We start from the raw sequence: 21189 nt of genomic DNA, 5'->3' as shown, positions 1-21189 counted from the left end.
AATCGGGTTGTTTGTTACAGATGTGAAAATGATCTGGTTTGTTGTGTTGAGAAACATCATTTGTGTTTATGTACTGTGTACTCACAACTAAGGGGGTTAAACTAACCTATAAAGCTATGCTTAGTGACATATGAGTAAAGAATGATTATTTTCTCAGCCTGTAATGACAATGAACAGTGTGTTCACATATTAACAGGTTTACCTGTTCAACTGGCCGTATTAAGGGTAAAGTAGGAGGGTTGTGTTTCCCCCCGGTTCCCTGGGGACTTCTTCATCCTCCTCTCAGACATGTTGTTACACTATATTGTGTCACTGTGTGGTAGAGCTGCCGCGATTACCGCATTACCGCGGTATCGCGGTTACATCACGCCCACCGCAAGAGTAGGCTGAATACCGCATTACCGCTGTTTTTTTATAATAATAATAAAGTACCCTCCTCTCGTTGGGCTTGCGGCTCTGCAGATATACCCTACTCCTCTATCGAGGTTCCAAGCGACCCTATTGGGTACCAGAAAAGTCACGTGAAACATTGCAGACCACTGATTGGTCAGAAGAGAGACGCGTCACACGTTGGATCAGAGCTCATCACAACACGGCTAATAACGTTAGCTTTAGCTCCCCGCCGGAGTGGACTACCATCGCTCCTCAGGAGTACTAAACGAGACATAATGATTTTACTGTCTGCAACGAATGTTATAATAAAAGCCCTTCGTTCTATACACTTGTCTGATTGAAAACTTTATTAACAGACCGCAGAATGGGACAACTCAGCATGCTCTGAGCAAAGAAAGGAACTGAGATATGAATTGAGTATTTCTTGCCTTGCTATGGTCCGGTAAATACGATGATGTTATTGAACGTGTAACTATATAACGTTAATGCCACAAAACGAATGCCTTTATTATAAAGTAGTAACTTTATAATAATAATAATAAGAAAGGGTCGGGGGGGTAACCACCCCTGCCCGCGACACCGAGTGAACGGCGCACGACCAGAGGGGAAACTTCGAATCCGTGTTTCACTTTCAATAACGAATGCGTGCTTGCCGAATCCCAAACAATATTCATGCTGCAAAGTCATCCTCTAAAGATAGACATTTAGACTAGAGGCAGGCTATATGCTATAAAGAGTAGACTACTAAAAAAAATGCATTCAAACTTTTTTTTTAATTTTTTTTGTGTGCGTGCAGTAATAACCGCGGCGGTAGGAAATATTTCGCAAATTTGTGCGGTAAGGAAAACATCAATACTGCGGCAGCTCTACTGTGTGGTAGGGATATGATGTAACCCTTAGCTTGATTGCTGAGGTTGTGCTAAAACTGCTTGAGGAACTTTATTTTCCTAAAGGAAAAGATTGTTTGGTCGCTTTTCGTGTGTGCTTAGCAAGTCCTGTGGCCGATACTAATCGAGAATTATGTATTCTCTCATTATGAAAAACGGCGTTTCTCTGTAGAGTGTTTTTGCCATTTTTTGTAGGTGATGATGGGTTGTGTGTGTCATGTGACCTACAACTGGGTTGGGCTGTAAGCACTGTAAGTTTGGTACCGGGGCTCTTGGAGAGCCCTCTCTATTCTGTGTTTTTTTCCTTAGTAAAAATCAGATAGCAGGTTAGCACATGCGCTGTGTGAAGCTGTTAGATGCTTCATGGAGCTGACTATGACTGTGTCATACTCTCTTTTTGTCATTACATCGTATCATGGGTGTGGGGTCGTAAAGGGGTGAACTGGTAACCTTTCCTCCCCCTTTTTTCTGTTGGTCAGGGGTAAACCCACCTGTCCTTCAAGGTTCCTGTCACGTTGCGGTTCGGCACGTTACAGGGTGAGGGGGGGGGGGGGGTTTCCTGGTCCCACGCCCTGGAATATTGGGCATGTGCACCGCAGAAATTCCCCCGCCATAGAGTACGTCACTGTGCGCGTCTCTGTTGGTAGGACTTCCGTGTGCTGTTCAGGTCCATATGATGGATCTGTTTTCGGGGGGTGGTCAGGGCTCCTCCTCACGAAGCTCCTATTCGGGCCTTCTGTGAGTTGGGACTCTCCTTCCATGTGAGGGAGCCTCCTCAGAGTACAGAGCCTTCTCCTCAGATTGATAAGGTGAGTGGAACCTCAAGAAGGAGTCCTACTCTATTGTGTGTGTATTCGATTCAATTCGATTATTGAGTGTGTATGGGTTCAGTGCCTCCTCCCCGGAGAGCCCTAAAACCAAACTTTTACATGGCTCAAGGTGCAATATATTCTTTTCAATCTGTACAGCTCGCGTGGGAAGTCTCTCTGGGGATTTCCGTCTCCTCTCTATGGGAGGGTGGTGGGATGTAAAAATGTAAAAAAAATTTACCCCCGGCTGTGTAGACTGGGATACATACTGTTGGTGCTTCCTTCTTTTCTTTTAAAAAGAGTTGGAGTTAGGAAGTATCACACCCCTCTTGTCGTTCCCCTGGGCGCCTTGGGGATTCAATGACAGGTCTAAATAGCCTGTTCATTGATGTGGTTGTGTCCCGACGCACGCATAGTGCTAGCTCTGGGTGTTCTGTAATCAGGCGACTGACTGGCACGCCTTGGTTGCTTGGGGTTAAAAGCGCGTTTTTATAAAGCAACTGGGATGGAGGTTTTTCCTCTTTTGAAGACTTGTTTTGGTTGTCGACGGATTCTCGTTCATATCTGGGGGATGATGACGGAATGGATCTGAACATATGTAGAGGGGTCTCACGCCCTGGGGGTGGGCCACCGGGCGCGGTTCGCCCCGAACGTCTGGGTGGCGCCTTCTTCTCATGTTTAAGATCAACACGCATATCTGCCCCTTCTCCTGGAGTAGGCATGTCGGCGTGGTTAGGGCACGGGACTGGTTCTGGTCACGCTGGTCCGGATCAGTTGAACCCGTTGTCCGCCGGGGATGCAGATCTGCTGTTCTGGTACCCTGAGGGACTTGGGCTTTTTTCAGGGGAAAAATGCCAGGTCGGTCCGGGTGTCACAGGGTTAAGCGCTATGGAGACCCTGGTTGGGTAAATTTTTTACTCAGCACTGTCGTAATGGCTTACGGCCTTGCCAACCTGTACACGCTCGATCTCGGCAGATCTCGGCCGCTACGCAGGTTGGTCCTGGTTAGTACTTGGTTGGGAGACCGCCTGGGAATACCAAGTACGTGTGCTTGGGGCTGGTTCTCCATTCTTTTCGCTCCTCTCTCACGCATGGCGAAGAGGGGCCTGTTGGGGTGGTCTTTGACCTCCTCTGGTGACCCTGTGCTTCCCGTATCGCCGGGCCCGGTCCGAAGTAATGTTTCGTCGACCCGTAGGCCTGGGTTAACCCTTTTTTGGAAACTGAAACACTTGTACTGCGGTATAGCCGGTGTATACCCGCAGGTATACACCGTGTTTCTGGGGGCAGTAACGAGGTTGTTCCCTCCGTTCGTTCCCGGGTGGCATGCGGGTTGTGCGTGTGTGTAGTCATGGGGTCAGGCCACGGTCTGCTCACCCTGTGCGTTGAGTTGCTTGGGTGCCTCTTCGCACGGTCGGGTCCGTCGCCCTCCCGGGAAACCTCTAATAGGGGGGGTTCCCTCCATTAGGGGGGGTCGGGGGGGCTCGGCCCTCCCTGTTCTGATGGTTGTGGGGGGCTTTCAGCAGGGTGTATTTGTCGGCCAGTGGCTCCGCTCGGCCTCCCTTTGTGCTAGAGTGATGCCGAGCGGATCCACTATGAAACAGAACGATAGGTTATGACTATAACCAAGCTCTGTCAATAGTGGTGACGCTCGGCATCCGACGCCGCTGCAGCCCTTGATCTCACCTTGTGGTGAAAGCTTGGGAAGGAGGAGAGCAGGTGACCACACACCTGCTTATGTAGGTGAGCTGATAGGGGTGTGGTCAGACAAATATTGGGATATAAAGGTACATTGTGGTATTTATTCAGTGCGCGTGCACGTGTGCGAGGACAGTGCTAGAGTGATGCCGAGCGTCACCACTATTGACAGAACTTGGTTATAGTCATAACCTATCGTTGTGGATCTTAACGACACACACAACCCTCCATCACAACAAAAAAGGCAAAAGTACACTCACTACCGTAAGAGGAACGCCGTTTTTCATAACGAGAGAAGACACAAGTCCTCGATTAAGTACTGGTCACAGGCCTTGCTAAGTCCACATGACAGCGACCAAACAATCTTCAGAAAAAAATTGCCTCTCTAAGCAGGAGCACAACCCCAGCAGAAGCTGAGGGGTTACACCGTATCCCCACAAACATAGTGAAACAATATATTGTAAACAAAATCATATTTGAGGGGAGGGGGGGGGGGCCCAGGGGAAAACCAGGGGGAAAAACCACCCCTCACCACCTTACCCCTGATACGACTCGTTTGAACAGGTACAGCCCTGTTTATATGTGAAACTCGCCACCTGTTTATTGTCATCACAAGCTGAGAGAGGGACTCACCCCTTATGCCACTATGCATAGCTTTGCAGGGTTTTTAACCCAGCCAGTTGTGAGCTCAGCTACGTTGCCTAACGTTACATGAACACACAACCTCTCATCATACAACAAAACCAGTTCATTTTTAGTCACGTAAAAAACAAACGCAGTTTTCTAGGTAGAGAGAAAGCTATACCAGCGATCAAGAGAATTCACACACAACACATGTCGCATCCCCAAATGTAGTGAAGCAACGTTATTACAAAACATTCGGAAGGGGAAGGAAGGAAGAGGGGGGAAACGTCCAATGGACCCTTACCTGCACCAATGAACGCAGGCTGAGAGGACCGCAACAGGATGGTCTCCACGCTGGCGGGGCAAAGAAGCTAAGGCCGGAGCGAGGCTTCGGCGAGACGCCCCCCTCCAACAGCCGGTCATGGTGCAGGGCCGACTACATCTTATGTCAAAGATGATGTCGTAGTCAGAGTGCTATGGCCTGCTATTCTCACGGCTAATGTTCAACGGTGTAGCACAAGCTAACAGCTAACTCCAGGCTAACTGGTAGCATCAGGCTAACGTTCCCAGCCGAGCGAGCGTACAGAGCTAGCGTCGTAGTTAACAGCTAACTGGCTAACAGGTAGCTCAACCCAGCTAGAAGGCAAGCTAAGCAGCTACCACCGAAACTGCACAACGTGAGAACACAATATAGGCCAACACTTCAGACAGCCACTGTCTGTCAACACAGTCTTCAGAACGGTGATTATCAGACACAGCGGTGCCGGCACAAGTCCCTCATGGGCTGCAGCCGACTCCGAGCGTGGAGATATTCTTATAACGAAACACCAAATCCACCTCCCTCACGCCGGGTAACTTTCATCTTGAAAGGCGGGGCCCGCACAGTGACAGAGTATCCGTTTGTCCAGAGATCCGGGGAATTGAACCGCAGATTCGGATACGGTCCCAGGCAACAAAGCTCCCGAAGAGGAGCTCATATAACGTGGGCGTCAAACCAGAACCCTCTCCACACAAAAAGGATACCAGCCTGGAGCCGGCTTTCGTAAGTCGTGCAGCCATTCCCCCCATAGCAACACAACTGGTGCTTGCATCTCAAAACCATCACCCGCCCGGAGGCAGCTGGCCCTCACACAGCCGAGCGCCTCTCAAGCAAAGTCCAACTGCAGAGCGGAGGTAATACCTGTCCAACTGCAGAGCTGGAGGAATGCCGGTGGGGATTAGGCCAGCGACGCGAGCCCCTAATACGAAAATGCCGGTGGAGGTCAGAATGATCATCATCTTCTAGACACCCCGGTGGCGAAGACATTATCGCTGTATTTGCTCGAAAATAGTGAGAGAAAATAAAGATATAATGTCAACGCAGCTCCTTCATCGTAGCTCCTCTTCAACATTTCACTAATCTCAAAGAGGTGTTTACAGACACTCACCGTGGTGAAAACAAGGAAGGAGCTGTTAGTATGGCCACACCCCTGCTTATGTAGAGGAGCGGATGGGGGTGTGGCCAGGCGGATGGGTGTGTAAAGGTGGATGTGAAAATGTATTCAGTGCTAGTACTGATATGGAAGTGTATTCCAGTAGGACGCAGAGCGGTAGCTAAACGATACTATAACTAAGGTTGTACCTTAAAGTTCAATATTCAAAGTGCAAAACATTTACTGACTTTAACTAAAACTCTTTTAAATGCATATGCCGACGCCATAAAGTCTGACTCTGAGCGAGTGCAGAGCCTTCTAAAAGTGCGAGTGCTGCTGCTATACTACCCGACTCCCCGAAGCCCCGCCCAGAGCGTTTGCCAGATTGGGTGGTTTTCCGCATTATTTTGAAGCCTGTTTACGGTGTGTTTTAATTGGGTTTTCGGCTTTAAGGCATATGAAATCTGGCACACTGTTATAATACAGTGCTGAGAATGAACGCACTTTTGAGCGCCGTTATACAGCGCTGAGAATGAACGCGTTCTCAATTACGTTCATCTAGCGGAAATACAGTACGTTCAGTTCACGTTCGCCGAAAATACGACCGCGTTCACGAACGATCGTTCATTGAACGCGTTCAGGTACATCACTGATGCACACACACACACACACACACACAGTCTAAGAGAACAGTACGAGGTAAGGTTTGAAAGGCAAAGAGAAACTGCAGTATGGTGGAGCCTGAGTGCGAGAGAGAGACAAGGTGAGACAGACAGACAGACAGACAGACAGACAGACAGATAGTCAGGATCCTAGTTACCCATCTCCTTGTTGACCTGGGTCAGCTGACTGAACCAGTCTGATACCACAGACATGGAAACACCGGGAGGGATCAGCACACTGAAATACATTATAATAACATGACATATAGACCATAACATTATACTAACATGACATGTAGACCATAACATTATAATAACATGACATATAGACCATAACATTATAATATTATATATAGACCATAACATTATAGATAGTTAGATATATAGATAGATGATGAAATTATTATAACATTATAGATCATGCAGTTGTAATAATAACATTATAATAACGTGATGTATGGACCATAACATTATAATAACATGATATATAGAGCATAACATGTAATAACATTATATAAAGGCCTGACACAGCATCATTAATTGATTCCTACCATATTTGCTGTATAATATCACAGCGTTGTTGAGCCAGTCTCTGCTGGGCAGATATCATCTCCTGTATAGTCTGCTGGACCTGACTGGAGCTCTGGACCACATCACTACAGGTCACATCCCTGTAACAACACCACATCACTACAGGTCACATCCCTGTAACAACACCACATCACTACAGGTCACATCACTATAGGCCACATCCCTGTAACAACACCACATCACTACAGGTCACATCCCTGTAACAACACCACATCACTACAGGTCACATCACTATAGGCCACATCCCTGTAACAACACCACATCACTACAGGTCACATCCCTGTAACAACACCACATCACTACAGGTCACATCCCTGTAACAACACCACATCACTACAGGTCACATCACTATAGGCCACATCCCTGTAACAACACCACATCACTACAGGTCACATCCCTGTAACAACACCACATCACTACAGGTCACATCCCTGTAACAACACCACATCACTACAGGTCACATCCCTGTAACAACACCACATCACTACAGGTCACATCCCTGTAACAACACCACATCACTACAGGTCACATCCCTGTAACAACACCACATCACTACAGGTTACATCATTACAGGTCACATCCCTGTAACAACACCACATCACTACAGGTCACATCATTACAGATCACATCCCTGTAACAACACCACATCACAACAGGTCACATCCCTGTAACAACACCACATCACAACAGGCCACATCCCTGTAACAACACCACATCACTACAGGTCACATCATTACAGGTCACATCCCTGTAACAACACCACATCACTACAGGTCACATCCCTGTAACAACACCACATCACAACAGGTCACATCCCTGTAACAACACCACATCACTACAGGTCACATCCCTGTAACAAAACCGCATCACTACAGGTCACATCCCTGTAACAACACCACATCACTACAGGTCACATCCCTGTAACAACACCACATCACAACAGGTCACATCCCTGTAACAACACCACATCACTACAGGTCACATCCCTGTAACAACACCACATCACTACAGGTCACATCCCTGTAACAACACCACATCACTACATGTCACATCCCTGTAACAACACCACATCACTACAGGTCACATCCCTGTAACAACACCACATCACTACAGGTCACATCATTACAGGTCACATCCCTGTAACAACACCACATCACTACAGGTCACATCATTACAGGTCACATCCCTGTAACAACACCACATCACTACAGGTCACATCCCTGTAACACCAACACATCACTACAGGTCACATCCCTGTAACAACGCCACATCACTACAGGTCACATCCCTGTAACAACGCCACATCACTACAAGTCACATCCCTGTAACAACACCACCTCACTACAGGTCACATCACTACAGGTCACATCCCTGTAACAACACCACATCACTACAGGTCACATCCCTGTAACAACACCACATCACTACAGGTCACATCCCTGTAACAACACCACATCACTACAGGTCACATCCCTGTAACAACGCCACATCACTACAGGTCACATCCCTGTAACAACACCACATCACTACAGGTCACATCATTACAGGTCACATCCCTGTAACAACACTACACCACTACATGTCACATCCCTGTAACAACGCCACATCACTACAGGTCACATCCCTGTAACAACGCCACATCACTACAGGTCACATCCCTGTAACAACATCACATCACTACAGGTCACATCCCTGTAACAAAACCACATCACTACAGGTCACATCACTACAGGTCACATCCCTGTAACAACACCACATCACTACAGGTCACATCCCTGTAACAAAACCACATCACTACAGGTCACATCCCTGTAACAACACCACCTCACTACAGGTCACATCCCTGTAACAACACCACATCACTACAGGTCACATCCCTGTAACAACACCACATCACTACAGGTCACATCACTACAGGTCACATCATTACAGGTCACATCCCTGTAACAACACCACATCACTACATGTCACATCCCTGTAACAACACCACATCACTACAGGTCACATCCCTGTAACAAAACCACATCACTACAGGTCACATCACTACAGGTCACATCCCTGTAACAACACCACATCACTACAGGTCACATCCCTGTAACAACACCACATCACTACAGGTCACATCACTACAGGTCACATCCCTGTAACAACACCACATCACTACAGGTCACATCCCTGTAACAACACCACATCACTACAGGTCACATCATTACAGGTCACATCCCTGTAACAAAACCACATCACTACAGGTCACATCCCTGTAACAACACCACATCACTACAGGTCACATCCCTGTAACAACACCACATCACTACAGGTCACATCACCACAGGTCACATCCCTGTAACAACACCACATCACCACAGGTCACATCCCTGTAACAAAACCACATCATTACAAGTCACATCCCTGTAACAACACCACATCACTACAGGTCACATCATTACAGGTCACATCCCTGTAACAACACCACATCACTACAGGTCACATCATTACAGGTCACATCCCTGTAACAACACCACATCACCACAGGTCACATCCCTGTAACAAAACCACATCATTACAAGTCACATCCCTGTAACAACACCACATCACTACAGGTCACATCATTACAGGTCACATCCCTGTAACAACACCACATCACTACAGGTCACATCATTACAGGTCACATCCCTGTAACAACACCACATCACTACAGGTCACATCATTACAAGTCACATCCCTGTAACAACACCACATCACTACAGGTCACATCATTACAGGTCACATCCCTGTAACAACACCACATCACTACAGGTCACATCCCTGTAACAACACCACATCACTACAGGTCACATCCCTGTAACAACACCACATCACTACAGGTCACATCCCTGTAACAACACCACATCACTACAGGTCACATCATTACAGGTCACATCCCTGTAACACCACCACATCACTACAGGTCACATCACTACAGGTCACATCCCTGTAACAACACCACATCACTACAGGTCACATCATTACAGGTCACATCCCTGTAACAAAACCACATCACTACAGGTCACATCCCTGTAACAACACCACATCACTACAGGTCACATCCCTGTAACAACACCACATCACTACAGGTCACATCATTACAGGTCACATCCCTGTAACAACACCACATCACTACAGGTCACATCCCTGTAACAACACCACATCACTACAAGTCACATCCCTGTAACAACACCACATCACTACAGGTCACATCCCTGTAACAACACCACATCACTACAGGTCACATCCCTGTAACAACACCACATCACTACAGGTCACATCATTACAGGTCACATCCCTGTAACAACACCACATCACTACAGGTCACATCATTACAGGTCACATCCCTGTAACAACACCACATCACTACAGGTCACATCCCTGTAACAACACCACATCACTACAGGTCACATCCCTGTAACAACACCACATCACTACAGGTCACATCCCTGTAACAACACCACATCACCACAGGTCACATCCCTGTAACAAAACCACATCATTACAAGTCACATCCCTGTAACAACACCACATCACTACAGGTCACATCATTACAGGTCACATCCCTGTAACAACACCACATCACTACAGGTCACATCATTACAGGTCACATCCCTGTAACAACACCACATCACTACAGGTCACATCATTACAGGTCACATCCCTGTAACAACACCACATCACTACAGGTCACATCATTACAGGTCACATCCCTGTAACAACACCACATCACTACAGGTCACATCATTACAGGTCACATCCCTGTAACAAAACCACATCATTACAAGTCACATCCCTGTAACAACACCACATCACTACATGTCACATCCCTGTAACAACACCACATCACTACAGGTCACATCCCTGTAACAACACCACATCACTACAGGTCACATCCCTGTAACAACACCACATCACTACAGGTCACATCCCTGTAACAACACCACATCACTACAAGTCACATCATTACAGGTCACATCCCTGTAACACCACCACATCACTACAGGTCACATCCCTGTAACAACACCACATCACTACAGGTCACATCATTACAGGTCACATCCCTGTAACACCACCACATCACTACAGGTCACATCACTACAGGTCACATCCCTGTAACAACACCACATCACTACATGTCACATCCCTGTAACAACACCACATCACTACAGGTCACATCCCTGTAACAACACCACATCACTACAGGTCACATCCCTGTAACAACACCACATCACTACAGGTCACATCCCTGTAACAACACCACATCACTACAGGTCACATCATTACAGGTCACATCCCTGTAACACCACCACATCACTACAGGTCACATCACTACAGGTCACATCCCTGTAACAACACCACATCACTACAGGTCACATCATTACAGGTCACATCCCTGTAACAAAACCACATCACTACAGGTCACATCCCTGTAACAACACCACATCACTACAGGTCACATCCCTGTAACAACACCACATCACTACAGGTCACATCCCTGTAACAACACCACATCACTACAGGTCACATCCCTGTAACAACACCACATCACTACAGGTCACATCATTACAGGTCACATCCCTGTAACAACACCACATCACTACAGGTCACATCCCTGTAACAACACCACATCACTACAGGTCACATCCCTGTAACAACACCACATCACTACAAGTCACATCCCTGTAACAACACCACATCACTACAGGTCACATCCCTGTAACAACACCACATCACTACAGGTCACATCATTACAGGTCACATCCCTGTAACAACACCACATCACTACAGGTCACATCCCTGTAACAACACCACATCACTACAGGTCACATCCCTGTAACAACACCACATCACTACAGGTCACATCCCTGTAACAACACCACATCACTACAGGTCACATCCCTGTAACAACACCACATCACTACAGGTCACATCACTACAGGTCACATCCCTGTAACAACACCACATCACTACAGGTCACATCCCTGTAACAACACCACATCACTACAGGTCACATCCCTGTAACAACACCACATCACTACAGGTCACATCCCTGTAACAACATCACATCACTACAGGTCACATCCCTGTAACAACACCACATCACTACAGGTCACATCACTACAGGTCACATCCATGTAACAACACCACATCACTACAGCTCACATCCCTGTAACAAAACCACATCACTACAGGTCACATCCCTGTAACAACACTACATCACTACAGGTCACATCCCTGTAACAACTAGGGCTGTCACTAACGATTATTTTGTTATCGATTAATCAGTTGATTATTTTATCGATTAGTCGATTAATCTAAACCATTCATTTGCCAGAAAAATCAACAATTGATTATATTTGCAATTTAATATTTCAAAATGTTTAATGAGTATCCTCATCCTTTTTCGCTTTAGATTTAAAAAAAACTACCAGCTAGAGAGATTTTTACCGGCCATAAATAGCTTTTTAGTATATTTCCATGAATTATTATATTTATATGTATTGTGTGTTATCTCTCCACTCCATGCTATGGTAGTAGGGCTGGGCGATATGGCCTAAATATGATATCACGATATTTTCTGACCTTTCGGCGATACACGATACACATCACAATGTTTTTCTTTTTTTCCCCAAACAATTCATTATGAGGCTTACCAAGACAGTATTTGAGTTTGCAAGCTAACATTAAAGACAAAATAAAATACCCATGCATTTCGCATTTTTATATTATATATTAGATTTAGATTATTGGATTATTAGATTATATATTGCATATATTTAGCAATGAGATATTATATGATTTAGATATGAAATATGATTAATTGAAAATGGGGGACCCTGATGTAAACAAGACGAAAGTCTTTCTCTGGTCTGCATCCCCTTAACAATTGTATGTATTGAGCTGTACTGTACCCATTCTGCAATATGTTAATAAAGTTTTAAATCAATCAATCAATCAATAAATAGCATTTTAGCATTTTTATGAAACTACTGTATATTTGTATGTCTCTAAATGTTTTGATGAATTGAAAATGGAGGACCCTTATGTAAAAAAAACCGAAAGTCTTTTTCTGGTATTCATCCTCCAGTCAGTCCACTGTTGTTGTATTGAGCTGTACTGTATTGTACCCATTCTGCAATCTGTTAATAAAGTTTTCATTCATTCAATCATTCAGCCGGCAACAGAATAATTTTGATTGACAGTCGAGTCTGCCAATTACGTCACACCGCTTGCACCCATAGATATCTATATAGAACACTAGATAGCTTAAGGCGGAGTCACCAGCGTCACTGAACCGCCGCCATCTTGCTCGAGTCAGCCTTGAGTGAGGGTGAGTGAGCTGCACAGACAAAAATACTCATAACTCGCTGAAATATTGACGGATTTACAAACGGGTTGGTTTATTACAAGCATTATTAACGTGGCTATGATTCAAGCGGTTTGTAAAAAAAATATAAAAAAAAACGTCCTTTAAGTAAAAAAGTAGACATGAATGTTATCAGTAGCTGAGCTGCCTCGAGCAAGATGGCCGCCCTACGACGACGTCGCTCTACATTGGCCGGCAGCACGGGTAAGCTATCTAGTGTTCTATATAGATATCTATGCTTGCACCTGCCCTGCTGTTCTTAGCACCAATCGGCAAGCGCTATTCGTTTTTTACTTTCCAGACGGTCCTCCATTGATTTAGACGAGAGCTGAACAACAACAACAACGTTAGCTACCCGCGGCCGACGAGTTAGATTACCAGTGCACCGCAGCATGACTACACGAGGCATAATGATTTTACTGCAACAAATGTTATAATAAAAGCCTTTCCATACATCTGTCTGATTGAAAACTTTATTAACAGACCGCAGAATGGGCACTACTCAGCACGGGCTGAGATATGAACGAGTAATGCTTGCTATCTATGTCGTCCTCGGACGTTGCTATGTTCGGGTAAATACGCTGATGTTATTGAACGTGTAACTAATATATAACGTTAATGCCACAAAACTAATGCATTTGTTAATCATAAGTAGTAACTTTGATGCAGTAGTGTGTGTGTGGGGGCGGCGTTGTTCAAAAGTTTGAACGTGTGGACCAGATTGACGCGACACAATCCTCTTGGGCAAAACATCACGATATCCACGATACGTTAAAAAAGTGAATGAACTGTACCCGATATTTATATAATATCGTCATATCGCCCAGCCCTATATGGTAGTGCTTGTGCCAGCACAGGAGATACGATTAAAATGTATTTATTATATATAGGCTATACATATTTAAATCAATATCTTCCTTTTGAATAAAATAGGCTCAGGAATCAGGATTGTTAAAGCTAATTAGCCTAATCCATGTCAAAAAGACTAGCCTATAGTAAATGTATACACACACACAAGAGAGAGGGGGAATAGCTTATAGCAGACTTAATTATTTTACAATATTTTTGCTAATGAAGTAAAATATTTATTATCATCAACTATCCAGTTAGTTTTTATAGTGTAACGCTACTTCAAATCACTGGACGTACAGAGAGAGACGGAGAGATAGACAGTGAGATTCCTCACTATTGGTGGGCGCAGCGGGCTCAGCCCCTCCCTTCCAGCTGGAGTTTACTTGAAACACGGAAGTTATCAATTGCAAGCGAAACGCGCACTGTCGAATCCTGGTTCTAGGAGGAATCACGAATAGTGGTTTAAGAGAAGTTATTTATATTTCAAACGTGATTCATTGGGCAGTAGTTAGATTATACATTGCGCATGTTATGACTTTGACCGTCTGCCATTTCCACCGCAAAAGGCATATAAGTAACAACAATACGACACGTCGATCATGAATATGCAAATCGACTAAATGTATTCGTCGATTACGTCGACATGGTCGACGAATCGTGACAGTTCTGGTAACAACACCACATCACTAGGGTCCTACTAATCACCCCAAAGTACCAGAAAATACCAGAAAATACCAGAAACTACCCCAAAATACCCCAAAGTATACCCCAAAATACCAGAAACTACCCCAAAATATACACCAAAATACCAGAAACTACCCCAAAATACCCCAAAATACCAGAAAATACCAGAAACTACCCCAAAATACCCCAAAGTATACCCCAAAATACCAGAAACTACCCCAAAATACCCCAAAGTATACCCCACAATACCAGAAACTACCCCAAAATACCCCAAAATACCAGAAAATACCAGAAACTACCCCAAAATACCCCAAAGTATACCCCAAAATACCAGAAACTACCCCAAAATACCCCAAAATACCCCCAAAGTATACCCCAAAATACCAGAAACTACCCCAAAATACCCCAAAGTATACCCCAAAATACCAGAAACTACCCCAAAATACCCCAAAATACCAGAAAATACCAGAAACGACCCCAAAATACCTCAAAGTATACCCCAAAATACCAGAAACTACCCCAAAATACCCCAAAATACCAGAAAATACCAGAAAATACCCCAAAATACCCCAAAGTATACCCCAAAATACCAGAAACTACCCCAAAATACCAGAAAATACCAGAAACTACCCCAAAATACCCCAAAGTATACCCCAAAATACCAGAAACTACCCCAAAATACCCCAAAGTATACCCCAAAATACCAGAAACTACCCCAAAATACCCCAAAATACCCCAAAGTATACCCCAAAATACCAGAAACTACCCCAAAATACCCCAAAATACCAGAAACTACCCCAAAATACCAGAAAATACCAGAAAATACCAGAAACTACCCCAAAATACACCCCAAAATACCAGAAACTACCCCAAAATACCCCAAAATACCAGAAACTACCAGAAACTACCCCAAAATACCCCAAAATATACCCCAAAATACCAGAAACTACCCCAAAATACCCCAAAATACCAGAAAATACCAGAAACTACCCCAAAATACCCCAAAGTATACCCCAAAATACCAGAAACTACCCCAAAATACCCTAAAATACCCCAAAGTATACCCCAAAGTACCAGAAAATACCAGAAAATACCCCAAAATACCCCAAAGTACCCCAAAATACCCCAAAGTATACCCCAAAGTACCAGAAAATACCCCAAAATACCCCAAAGTACCAGAAAATACCAGAAAATACCCCAAAATACCCCAAAGTACCCCAAATAGTGTGTAATAGTGTAATAGTGTAATAGTAGTAATAGTGTGTAATAGTGTAATAGTGTGTAATAGTGTAATTGTGTAATAGTGTAATAGTGTGTAATAATGTAATAGTGTGTAATAGTGTGTAATAGTGTAATAGTGTAATAGTGTGTAATAGTGTAATAGTGTAATAGTGTGTAATAGTGTAATAGTGTGTAATAGTGTAATAGTGTGTAATAGTGTGTAATAGTGTAATAGTGTAATAGTGTGTAATAGTGTAATAGTGTGTAATAGTGTAATAGTGTAATAGTGTGTAATAGTGTAATAGTGTGTAATAGTGTAATAGTGTGTAATAGTGTGTACTAGAGGCCTGGTCACTCTTGTGTCACCAGGGCATGCAGGTGAGGGCTGCCAATTAGCCAATTAGTGCTGATTGGTTACCTGCTGGGGAGCTTCAAAGGCAGACCCAGTAACACACATGCACGTTCTGTGCCTAGAGAGAGAGAGCTGTCAGGTTCTTACAGTCCTTGTCCGTTGGGTTACCAGTACATTAGTTTATAGTTATATTAGTAGTTCCTTGGTTTAGTAGCATTTTTGAGTAGAGCACAGGGTTTTGGTGTTGATTACACATAGGTTGCGTACCCATGAGCCAGGGTCGTAACAGTTGGGTGCTCGTCCGGGATCTTTTACCCCTAGAACTTTGTTTGGTGTTTTTTTTTTTTGTTGCACGGGGTGTTGTCGTATTATGGTTTGGGTGGTGTTCGTTACATATGGTGTAACGTGGGGGCTGAGCCATTTCATCAAACAGGTGAGTATGCCGTATTTGTTTGTAATTTGATGTGACTACTTATGCTGTTAAAATATATAGTTTAGTAGGCACCACATGTAGATAGGGAAATTTTTTCTGGTTGTTGGTTAGCGTCCGGTGCACCACGTACTCCTGGGGCGGTCAATGAAATGATTGGTATATGATCTTTGACTGGTAGCAGGTGTGGTTGAAGAAAGTTAGGTCTACAGGGCATTTAGTTTAAGGGTAGGTAGATTAGGGCGGCCAGGAAACACAGGTAGTGTGGTAGGGCTTGATTTAGTGTTTCTTAGGGTAGACATGTGGTAGGCCGGTTTTTTCTGCAGTTTAGACGTAGAAGCCTATGTAGTCACATCAGGTTAGAAGGCGCACCTGTTTGGAATTTTTGTTGGATTTATTTTGTTTGTTTGAGACAGTGTTTGGTGAGCATACCTGGTAGCACCTAACACCCTGAGTGTATGACACGTCTATTTGGGGTGGGTGTGGTTTTTATTTCTTTTTTTTTTTTTTTGCGTCTTTGAAATGTGCGCTCCGTAGCACACATTGCCACCGCGTCCCTTTATGATTATTATTAGTGGCTTTGGCATTCTGTATGGTTCTTCAGTGGTTCGTCGTGGTTCTTTAGTCGTTCTTCAGTGGTCCTTTAGTGTTTCTTTGGTGGCTCTTTAGGTGGATTGTGTGTGTACTAGGGTGCTTTTGGCAGCTTTTTGGTGACTCTAAGGTGAACGGGTTGTGGCGCTGGTGCAGGAAAGATGGCTTCCGTTAGGGAATTTGTTGATCTCCCTTCGCATGACATGTTGGAGAGGTTTTCAAAAGAACAGCTTCTCGAGCTTGCTGTGCACTACAAGGTCGAGCTTACTCCCAGTGAGAAACGTTTAAAATCATCTGCCTTGGGTGCTTTGAGGGTTTTGCTCATTAGGGAACAGGTGCTTGAGGAGAGGGTGGAGGAGCCTCCTTCGTCTGGCGCATCTCCGCTATTACCTGGTGTAGAGGGTGACTGGAGGATAAGGGAGTTGGAGTTTAAGGAAAGGCAGCTAGAGCGGGAGCGTGAGGAGAGGAGAGAGGAGCGTGCGCTTAAGGAGAGAAGAGAGGAGCGTGAGCTTAACAGTGAGCGTGAGCTTAAGGAGAGAGAACAGGAGCGTTACTTGAAGGACTTATAGCACGAGCGTGCGCAGAAGGAGCTTGAATATAAGCATGCTGCCTTGCTGGCGGGTGCTCTGCATCCGGAGTCACGTTCCGGGTTTGATGTAGGCAGGAATATTAGGATGGTGCCACCATTTTGTGAGAAAGACGTGGAAAGATATTTTCCCCTTTTTGAACGGGTGGCAACCACATTGAAGTGGCCTGATACCGCCTGGACACTGCTGCTGCAATGTGTTTTGGTTGGTAGGGCACAAGAAGCCTACACTGCTCTGTCCCTTGAACAAAGCGCTGATTATGAGCTGGTTAAAGCTTCCATATTGAGGGCTTATGAGTTGGTCCCCGAGGCCTATCGTCAGCGTTTTAGAGGTTATCGCAGGCAGGAGGGGCAGTCTTATGTTGAGTTTGGTAGGGAGAAGGAGAACCTGTTTGACAGGTGGTGCACTTCTCAGAAGGCAGAGTCAAGAGAGCAGCTTAGGCAGTTGATTCTCCTAGAGGAATTTAAAAGATGTGTTCCTGATACCGTTTCCACACATCTAAATGAGCGTGGGGTATCGAAGATAGGCGACGCCGCTGTCTTCGCCGATGAGTTTGTGTTGACACACAAGTCCGTGTTTTTGGAGGACTACCGTGTTGAGTCCGGGGATAGGCGTCCTGTTCAGGGGGGCCGTTTCCCAAAACCTGTGTCTGCTGGTCAGTTAACTTCACCTCCTAGGCGGGGTGGTTCGGCTGGTGCATTCCCAGAAGGGATTATCTGTTTTTACTGTAAAGAACCTGGTCATATCGTTGCTGGATGCCCGGTGCTTGAGCAGAAAAATTTCAGAACCGTGGCTCTGGTAGAAACCATATGCAGGACGCCTATGCCAACGTTAGATGGGGAAAGTATCAAACGTGTGGACAAAGAGCTCGAGGGTTCCTCAAGGTTTATGATGAATGGATTTGTTTCCCTGACTAATGCACTAGAGTCCAAACAGGCTATAACCATTTGGAGAGATACCGGTGCTTTTCAGTCCCTCATTCTGGAGGGGGTTTTGCCGTTTTCAGAAAACTCTTCTTTGCATTCCGGTGTCGTTGTTCGGGGCTTTGGAGGTGGATTTGTGGATGCACCTTTGCATGAGGTCGCGCTCAATTCTCCCTTAGTATCAGGCAATGTTGTTGTGGGGGTATGTTCTCACATTCCCATTAAGGGGGTGTCCTTCATTCTAGGGAATGATTTGGCTGGTGACAAAGTGTTGGCTACTCCGGTTGTAACTCCCATTCCTGTGGTTTCTGAGGTCTCTAATGAGCTGGCACAGAAACATCCAGGAGTGTTTCCTGTGTGTGCTGTGGCACGAGAAATGTCAAAGGACAAAAGTGATGTTGTTGATACTTCGACTTGGGACATTACACTTAGTGACACATTCTTTGTTGAATTAAAATGTGTACCTGTTGAGAATTTTGGAAAGCACACTGTGGATGTACCTCTGCATAATGATTCTCTTGATTGTGGTTTTGTGTTAGGCCCGGTGGTGAAACCAGAGTTGACATGCGTGCCGGAGAAGCATGTGACAGGAGATGATATGGCAGCGCAGTGTCTCAAGGTCTTCCCAGCCTGTACGGTGGCTGAGGCCACGAACGAATTGGAGGAGGAGTGTGGGAAGGATGCTATGAGAGGTGCTGTTGTTTCATGTGACACCGTTCTAGTTGGGGAGGCTACTAAGCTTGACTTAGGCTGCCAGCCTTCCCACAATAGCTCTATTGTCCCTAATGTTTCACTTGTGGGCAGGGATGGTCCCAGTATGTCAGTTGATGATTCTGACATTGATCCACATGTCCACACTGATTCTCTGCCATGCACTAGGTGTGATGGTCAACCTAGTTACCTGTGTCCTGTGGAGCAGGAGCCGCCTTCGCGACCTGGTCTGTTGAGTGGCAGCCATTTTGATTTTGATCAGGACAAAGTTATTTTGGGTGACGCCATTTTAGATGGTGCTCCAGACGTTATTGTGACTGTCGTACTGCCATGTTCCCGGTACACTGGGGCTGTACCTGAGGCGGTACAGCCTACTCTGGATGTTCACGGTGTGCAGTATCCTGAACTGCCAGTGCCAGTTGGGATGGATATGGGTGCGGTGGTGGTATCAGTGATCTATGGTTTTGTTGTGCTGTGTTCTGTTCTGTTAAGCGCAGTTCTCAGGTTGATTTTGGTTTGCAGTATAATTTTGACAGATCGGTATCGGTGGTCGTGTTCGACAGGGGCCGACCCGGTTCTTGCCTTGAACCATTTTGATGTTTACGTTGGATCCTCCAGTTTACCCCTTGTTGTGTATACAGACCATAACCCTTTGGTTTTTCTTCGCAGCATGGTGAACTCGAACCATCGTTTGATGCGATGGAGTTTGTTCCGCCAGGCGTATAACTTGGATATTCGCCACATCGTGGGAGGGACAACGTGCTAGCAAACGCCCTCTCACGATCATAGTACCGGTGTTTGTGGTACCCATTATCGCTGTTGTGGTAGTGGCCCTGACAACTAAGGGGTCACAGTTGGTTTTTGTTTTGTTTATGGGTTGTTGTGTAGTGGTTGCCTCTTGGGCAACCAGTTTGGTGGGGGAGGTGTTATGTACTAGAGGCCTGGTCACTCCTGTGTCACCAGGGCATGCAGGTGAGGGCTGCCAATTAGCCAATTAGTGCTGATTGGTTACCTGCTGGGGAGCTTCAAAGGCAGACCCAGTAACACACATGCACGTTCTGTGCCTAGAGAGAGAGAGCTGTCAGGTTCTTACAGTCCTTGTCCGTTGGGTTACCAGTACATTAGTTTATAGTTATATTAGTAGTTCCTTGGTTTAGTAGCATTTTTTAGTAGAGCACAGGGTTTTGGTGTTGATTACACATAGGTTGCGTACCCATGAGCCAGGGTCGTAACATAGTGTAATAGTGTAATTTTGTGTAATAGTGTGTAATAGTGTAATAGTGTGTAATAGTGTAATAGTGTGTAATAGTGTAATAGTGTGTAATAGTGTAATAGTGTAATAGTGTAATAGTGTGTAATAGTGTAATAGTG

This window comes from Notolepis coatsorum (genome assembly GCF_963971535.1).
Source record: "Notolepis coatsorum genome assembly, chromosome: 2".
Lineage (NCBI taxonomy): Eukaryota > Metazoa > Chordata > Actinopteri > Aulopiformes > Paralepididae > Notolepis > Notolepis coatsorum.
The sequence above is the reverse complement of the archived record's forward strand: the minus strand, read 5'-3'. Positions refer to the sequence as shown.